Source organism: Hypanus sabinus, chromosome X1 (assembly GCF_030144855.1).
Source record: "Hypanus sabinus isolate sHypSab1 chromosome X1, sHypSab1.hap1, whole genome shotgun sequence".
Taxonomy (NCBI): domain Eukaryota; kingdom Metazoa; phylum Chordata; class Chondrichthyes; order Myliobatiformes; family Dasyatidae; genus Hypanus; species Hypanus sabinus.
Window position 1 is genome coordinate 40,301,271 of NC_082738.1, and position 8,701 is coordinate 40,309,971.

At 40.7% G+C, this 8,701-nt stretch overlaps 1 long non-coding RNA gene across 1 annotated transcript; it reads left to right on the forward strand.

Moving 5' to 3' along the window:
* Positions 1 to 3,431: 3,431 nt before the first annotated feature.
* On the forward strand, positions 3,432 to 8,030 carry LOC132384847 (uncharacterized). The gene is made up of 3 exons (XR_009509018.1): positions 3,432 to 4,496; positions 5,484 to 5,540; positions 7,093 to 8,030. It is a non-coding gene; the product is annotated as an uncharacterized LOC132384847 (long non-coding RNA).
* Positions 8,031 to 8,701: the final 671 nt, after the last annotated feature.

Here is an 8,701-nt window from a genome sequence, read left to right on the forward strand (position 1 = left end):
CAATTATAAGCTACAAATTACAAATAAATAAAATGCAAATAGTAGTGTTCATTGACCACCCAGAAATCTGATGGCAGAAGGGGGAAAAGCTGTTCCTAAAGCACTGAGTTTTAGGAACAGCTGAGGCTTTGTTACTTTCTCTGGTGCAGTGCAGAGTGCTTGCCAGTGCTGTAGGTTGGGATTAACACATTCAGCTATTCCACCTGCTGCGTGTTGCAAAAAACAGCAATTCACTACTCTTGCTGTCATATGTGTATTTTGCATTCAGCTTTACAAAGGACTTAACCCGAAGTTGAAACACTTCCCCAGATGCTTTCTGCCCTATTGCCTTTTGGGGAGCATTTTCTGTATGTTCACTCAGTTAATTGACTGCAGCAAGATGTAGCCACGAAGTGCCAGATATAAGCTAATCTTTATTATCTTTAACTTTATAAAATCATGGAAGTCAAGCTAATTTTTTATATGAATTGAATTGACTATTTCTTACATCCTTCACATAACATGAGTAAAAATCTTTACGGCTGTCTAAATGTGCAATCATAGTAATTTATAATAAATAGAACAGTCAATATAATATAGAGTACAGGTATTCAAATCAGCATGAGTTAATCAGTCTGATGGCCTCGTGGAAGAAGCTGTCCCGGAGCCTGTTGGTCCTGGCTTTTATGCTGTGGTACCGTTTCCTGGATGGTAGCAGCTGGAACAGTTTGTGGTTGGGGTGACTCGGGTCCCCAATGATCCTATGGGCCCTTTTTACACACCTGTCCTTGTAAATGTCCTGAATCATGGGAAGTTCATAACTACAGATGCACTGGGCTGTCCACACCACTCTCTGCAGAGTCCTGCGATTAAGGGAAGTACAGTTCCCATATCAGACAGTGATGCAGACAGTCAGGATGCTCTCAATTGTGCCCCTGTAGAAAGTTCTTAGGGTTTGGGGGCTCAACCGTCTGAGGTGAAAGAGGCACTGTTGTGCCTTTTTCACCACACAGCTGGCGTGTACAGGTCCTCAGTGATGTGGATGCCGAGGAACTTAAAGCAGTTTACCCTCTGAACCCCACACCCATTGACGTCAATAGGGGTTCTGGATAAAGCCCTGGATCGGCCAAGTGATAGAATTTTTTTGCCTAGTTCTGGTCATCATATTTTAGGAAGGATATGAGGGCTCTTGAGAAGGTGAAGAGGTGATTTACCAAAGGGATGAGTGATTTTTATTACATAAATTCTATGCCCATTGGTGGGTGGTACAATGGCTGGAAGGCACATGTAGAGTTTTATGTAAAAACAATGATTTAAAAAGGAAATTGGTTAGACACCTGGGGGAATAAAGTTGCAGAGCAACAGGTATAGGGAGTAATGTTTGGGCTGCCATGGTCTCAGTGGATCAAAAAATGGCTCCTGTGTTATTATTAACTGTGACTTATTCCCCCTGTTGCAGTCTGGGTCTGATGCATTGAGTCACTCATTGTTATAGTTGGGGGTTGCTGCAATATGGGACTGTGTTTACTCATTCTTCCCAATGCATGTGAGACTGGTACATTCAGCCATTCTCCCTTATGAACTGTTCTGTTGTCCTCGTTCCATTCTCAGCCTGCTGTGCTCAGTCACTCTCACTTCTGCAGTCTGAAGCTGAGATCAATAACTAGATTAGCATGTGTTGTAGTGGAAAGCAAGGGCCTTGGGCATATTCTTCCACATAATTTGTGGGTGAGGCATCAATACTGAAATAGAAAATGTTTGAGATAAACCCTCTTACTACAGACCTGTTTTGGCAGTGAAATCTGGAAATAATGATAAGGATATTGATAGAAACTGAAGATAGAATAGGTTACAGGAAAAATAAATGGGTGAACGTGATTTTTCCACAAACGAGAAAACCTGCAGATGCTGGAAATCTGAGCAACACACACAAAATGTTGGAGGAGCTCAGCAGACCAGGCAGCATCTATGGCAAAAAGTACAGTTGATGTTTCACGCCGAAACCCTTCGGCAGTCCTGTACTTTGCTCTCCCTAAGAGAAGCAAAAATAGTTACAAAGGAGTAGAATAGAAAAATGTGATTGTTATTGAGAATTTAGTAACTGGAGTGATGGATAATATCTTTTCCATTCATAGTTGTCTCCTGAAGGTTTTGCTGACTACCTTCTGCAACAAAACTCCAATAACCTGCTTCAGCCTGCAGGGGGTGGTAAACCCAGCCCAGTTTATCACAGGCTCGTCACTTCCTTCCATCCAATCCACCTCCACAGTACTTTGCTTCAGGAAGGCTAACAGTATCACGAAGGATTCCGGTGACCCTGGCTATTTCATTTTCTCTCTTCTATCTTCTGGTAGAAGATACAGGAGCTTGAAAGATTGAATATCCAGACTCAAGAACAACTGGTTCTCTATTACTATAAGACTCCTGAACCAATCACCTTTTTTACACTGACTTCAGGTTTAATATCACTGGCATATTAAACTTTCAAAACACATTTATTATCAAAGGATGTATAAATTATACAATCCTGAGATTTGTTTGCTTACAGGCAACCACAAAGCACGAAACCGGAAAGAAAAGTAAAAAAATTAAAGACCAACGCCTGATGCGCAGAGAAAGGGGGAAAAAAACCACAACTCATGCAAACAATAGAAGCGAGCAACAACATTCTGAACCAAAATGAGTCCTCAGGTCCAAATCCCGGGGTAGGCCCAAAGTCTCGGTATCAGTTCATCATATTAGCGGCCATGAAGCACAGCAGCCGGGGCAGTCTTCATAGCCTCAGCATCGTGGAGCTGAACATTGCAAAAAAGAGAGCAAAAGATGTCTTTCCAGTATATCTGAGAGGGTGTTTAAATTGTCCAGACAGCATCTTGTACCTTACACTAGCACTAGGAATCGGGCCCTGGTGCAGCAAAATGCACCGGCTCTAGACCACGCTGCCCAGTGACCCGCTCCGGGCCCAGATTTTGCCGTCCAGCCCGATGCCGCTGTCGATCTCTCTAAGTTGGCTCAGCCCCCAGAGTGATCCAACCTTGCACCTTGCACCTGGGCCAGTTGTACGGGCATCAGAACTCCTCTCCGAATGGCTCACTCCATCTGTGTCAATTCTGCAACATACCAGCACGGTTCATCCCCGAATTCAGTTCACCTTCACTTGTCTCTTCGTCGTTTGCAGTGATAATTTATCACAACTTATTTCTAAAAAGGTGTTATTAGTAATGTTTTTAGTCTAATTTCTTGCCCTTTGAAGTACCAGCAAGCTGTTGCTTGCTGTTGGTTATGCCATTTTAAACCATAAGTTTTAATATTTCATGAAATTTGCTGTTTTGTGGCTGCAGTGTATTATGTATTGCATTACATAATAATAAATAAAATGAATAATAATGAATAACACTAAATTACAATAAGAAATATATAAATATATATAAATTAAATAAGTACTGTGAAAAGAGACCAAAAAAAAACAGTGGATGGGAAGAGGCAATTCCTGAAACATTGAGTGTGAGTCTTCAGGCTCCTGTACCTCCTACTTGATGGTGGCAATAAGAGGGCATGTCCTAGGAGATGGAAGCTCTTAAAGATGGATGCTGTCTTTTTGAGGCATTGCCTTTTGAAGATGTCCTCAATGCTGGGGAGGCTAGTGCCAATGATAGATCTGGCTGAGTTTGCAACCCTCTGTAGCTTTTTTCCAATCCTGTTCAGTGCCCCCCTCCCATACCAGACAGTGATGCAATGTGTTAGAATGCTCTCCACGGTACAACGGTAGAAATTTGTGAGTGTCTTTGGTGACATACCAAATCTCCTCAAACTCCTAATGAAATATAGCTATTGTCATGTTTCTTTGTCATTACATCAATATGCTGGGCCCAGGATAGATCTTCAGAAATGTTGACACCCAGGAACTTGAAACTGCTCACCCTTTCCACTGCTGATCCCTCAATGAGGACTGGTGTGTGTTCTCCAGACTTCCCTTTGCTGAAATCCACAGTCAATTCCTTAGTCTTACTGACGTTGAGTGCAAAGTTGTTGCAACGTCACTCAACCAGCTGATCTATCTATCTCACTCCTTTTCCATACTTGGGCGTTGGTGCTCCCTTTAAATTCACCTGGTTCACTGGTAAAATTATTGTACCGTAACATCTTAAAAACAAATTTAAAGTATTTTGGATTATTAATGGGAGCAATATCCAGTGGGCTGGAAAATCTGGAACAACAATCTGCTCGAGGAACTCAATAAGTCGAGCTGCAATTATGGAAGGAGAGGAGTTGTTGATGTTTTGTCTTTGAATTCACTGTGCTCTGTGAAAGAAATTTATGGCGTTTAAGATTCAAGTCTTTTGAAGATCTAGAGTTCCGATTCTATTCTCAGATTTGTCTACAATCTCTGATGCAGGACGTTGACCCAAAATAACAACAATTCCTCCTCTCTCACAGATGCTGCTTGACCCACTGAGTTCCTCCAGCAGTTTGAATTTTGCTCCGTGAAAGATGTTTTCGCCTGAAATGCCAATAGGGTAGGTCCCATCCTCACCCAGAGTTCTTGCAGTAGTTTGTCCTTTGTTGCTGAATGAGAACTTTTCACACAACTTTGGAAATGTTGTGTGAAACAGCTGAAAATTTGAGGTCATGCTTCAGACTTAGTTGTTTTTTAGGTTCATAGGGATGGTTTTGGGGACAGCGAGGAGGGCTAGGGATCAGGTTAGGGTTTCGGGATAGGAATGTGAAAGAGTTAGAGGTCAGGCTGGAGCCTCTGCTCCATGCTCCACATTCAAAAGCCAGTGATGTGGATGTGGACGGATGTTGGGCCAGCAAGCACTGTAGATGAAGACCAATGAGGCTGAGGGCTGGTGACCCCCGCATCCCTCCAGGTTGGCGGGTCCTGGGATCGAAAGTCCATGCGGGCAGGAATCACGAAAGCCGCTAACCCCCTTAGGCCATGAGTCAGTGAGTCCAGAGTTCAAGGCCTGGAGTTCAGGATTCCGTCACTGGTGAGTCTGGAGTTTGAGGCCTGGTGTTCGAGGTCCCAACAGCAGTTAGTCCTGGAGTTGATACTGAAGATCGAAGCCCAAAGGTCAATCAGAAGTCCGGAAGTCAAGGCCCAATGGCTGAAGTCCTGGGTCCATGAATCCACTGTAAGTTAATGGCCAGGGGCAGCTTGTCCAGGGCTGGAGGGAGGGAGTGAGGGAGAGGGAGAGGAGGAGAGAGAGAGGGAGAGGGAGAGAGAGAAAGAAAGTGGCTTATTTTGATGCTGTGGTTTTGTTGCTATTGTCTGTTGTTGCTTGTGTTGTTCTCTGAACATTGTGGGCATGCTGCGTTGGCGCTGGAATGTGTGGCGACACTGCGGGCTACTTAGGTCATTGATGCAAATGACACATTTCACTGTACATTTCGATGCATATGTGATATATTAATAAATCTGAACCAGAATCTAGAAAATGATACTTATGAAATGATTCTGTTCATAACAGCAATTCCTTATATGCTCCTTTGTTTAACAACAGGTAGATGAAGTGGTGCCATATTGGCAACAGATACCATCAGACCACAAAATGGCAGATGTAGGTAAATCACCATTAATGCTGCTTGCAACTGACTAGTGTAGAATTTTCAAAAACTGCCATCTGCTGATTTGTTATAAAATAAAATTGACCTCATTTTTCAATCCTTGCTTGTTCAGTAATACTGTGTTTTGAATCTAATTATAACTACCGGAATAAATTGAGGTAAGCTGAAAGGATGTATTATTTAACACAGGCATTTGATCTGCCAGCTCTATGATAAAATCTGAGAACCGTTTACATAATTGAAATCAGTGAATGAAGTCCTAAGATCTGATTTTTTTGGTGGAGCTTTGAGCAGGTTTGCACCTAAACATCCTTTTCCCATCCAAGCGGTTGCAGGGTGCAGGTCTGTACACCAACTAATTGCTAATTACTTTACCACACAGAATAGGTTTCAGTCATCTGAATTTTTTGTTGACATCCAGCTGGCTAAAGTTAACCTGCAGTGGTTTCCTGCTTTGATTTTAAAACTTTATCGTGCCATTTACAGATCAGACAGAGTTGTGGTGTATGTATATTGGTCTTCTGTATTATTGTGTGGAGTAACCAGATTAGAAGATTACTTATTTCTGTTGATAACAATGAAAGAAATAAAATAAATAGCATACTGACTTTGCAAGTAACCTTTCTGTAATTGAACTGTTGATGTTTTGGGCCGAGACCCTTCATCAGCCTGAAGGGTCTCAGCCTGAAATGTCAACAGTGCTTCTTCCTATAGATGCTGCCTGGCCTGCTGCGTTCCACCAGCATTTTGTGTGTGTTGCTTGAATTTCCAGCATCTGCAGATTTCTTTGTTTCTGTAATTGAAGTGCAATTTCCATTTCCTATTTAGAATATATTAGATATGCCAATTTATGATACCAGCAGCTGCATTGTTGCACCATAAGACAGAACTTCACAAGTTCCAGAAACTGAAGATCCTAATTGTTGCGGTATTCTTAACACAGCAGAAACACCATCTTAACATGACTTTCTATTGATGAGAGTAAGCGATCCATTAACCCTGCAACTTCCTTATTTTTTTCTACTCCTCTATTGCTGAAAAACATCTACACACAGGACACCAGCTTGAATTGATTCACCTTGGTACAATGATAAAGTTCAAGTCTCTTGAAGATCTAGAGTTCTTATTCAATTCTGGGATTTGTTTTCACAGTCTGATGCAGGATGTCAACCTGGAGCAACAACAATTCATCCTCTCCCACAGATGCTGCTTGACCCACTGAGTTCCTCCAGCAGTTTGATTTTTTTTTTGCTCCAGATTCTACCATTTGCTGTCTGTTGTGTATCCATGCCATTGGAAAAAACTGGCCCACCATGATTCCAGAGGAATGCTGAATTGGCTTTTGAAACAGTAAACCATATTTACCCATTGTAAAGGATCACTTTTGAACCCAAACAATGAATTGTTCCGGTGTTCCTGAAGTAACACCATTTGCAGGTTTACTGTTTTTCAATTCAGAAGTTAAAAAAATTCAAAAGTAAGTTAATAATCAAATTATGTATATATATGTCACCATATACTGCCCTGAGATTCATTTTCTTACAGGCATTCACAGTAAAACAAAGAAATACAACAGAATCGATGACAAAACTACACAAGGACCAACAGACAATGTGGAAAAGACAAACTGTGTAAACACAAAAAGACAAATAATAATAAATTTGTTAATAAATAAACAATACTGAGGATACAAGTTGATGAGTCTCTGGAATCAGGTCAGTGTTGGAGTGAGTTAAGTTACATACACTGGTTCAGGAGCCTGATGGTTGAAGTGTAGTAACTGAATCTGGTGGTGTGGGACCTAAGGCCCTGTACCTCCTTCCCAATGGCAGCAGCAAGAAGAGACCATGGTTATGGGACTTAATGGAAAATAACTACTTAGATAACAATACATACAAAATGCTGGAGGAACTCAGCAGGTCAGACAGCATCTGTCTATAGAGGAAAATAAACAGTTGATGTTTTGGATCAAAATCCTTTATAGCGGTTACTTCAAAACAAACCAAAACCGCTGAGAGACTAAATGCGGAGATCGACGCTGTATGATGCGCTTCTAAAGTAATGAAGTTCCCAAGTTGAAAAAGGTACTTTTGATCCTTTATTATGAAACCAGCAAAGATGAACAACCTTATAGCGATTAAAAAAAAAACTAAGGAAACTAAATCAGCAATATAGTGTTCTTAGCGTTCAAATTAGCATAACTAAGCAATCTAATTAGCGATATCAAAATTAGTGTTCTCTTCGTATTGAAGTGTTCCAATAACATCCCAATCAGTGGTCAACAAAAAAGTATCATTCCCCGTGGCACACTCCTCTCCACTGGACTAAACTAAATAACTAACTAACGAAACGAGAATACATAACTATACTGATTTACTTCTACCACATCCCAACCCACATGACAGATTACCATAACAAATTAGCCACAAAATAGAATACAGACAGAAAATATATGCATGGCTTCAATGGACAGAAAATAGATAAATAGCTCCTACACCCTCCATCAGGTGAATTTGTACAAAGATGAAAATATAATTCTAACTTTACAAAAATTAATCTTCAAGAATTACAGTACTGTATTGAATTGAAACAGTACTGCAGCATAAAAGCCAGGGCCAACAGGCTCAGGGACAGCTTCTTCCACCAGGCCATCAGACTGATGAACTCACGCTGACTTGAGTGTATTTCTATGTTACATTGACTGTTCCACTTATTATAAATTACTATGATTGCACATTGCACATTTAGATGGAAACGTAATGCAAATATTTTTACTCCTCATGTATGTGAAGGATGTAAGAAATAAAGTCAATTCAATTCAATTCAAACATTAACAAATGGTGACTGTTCAAAGCAATGCTGGAGAAAACTACAGCAGTATTTCATTATTTTTGCTTTATCATTGACTTAAAATTCTTTTACATTTTAGTTAATTTGTTAAAAATGGTGAGGGCACCATGGGAATTGGAGTTCATATAGAACAGAGGGTTGAGTATTTAATGGAGATGCTTTATTTGTTGTGTGGCTTCATAGTGATACAGGTGCACAGAACAGAAATGTGTCCTTTGGCTGACTACATCTATACGGAAACATTTGTATACACTAATTCCACTTACCCACATCAGATCTGTAATGTATGGATCTATTTCTTTTA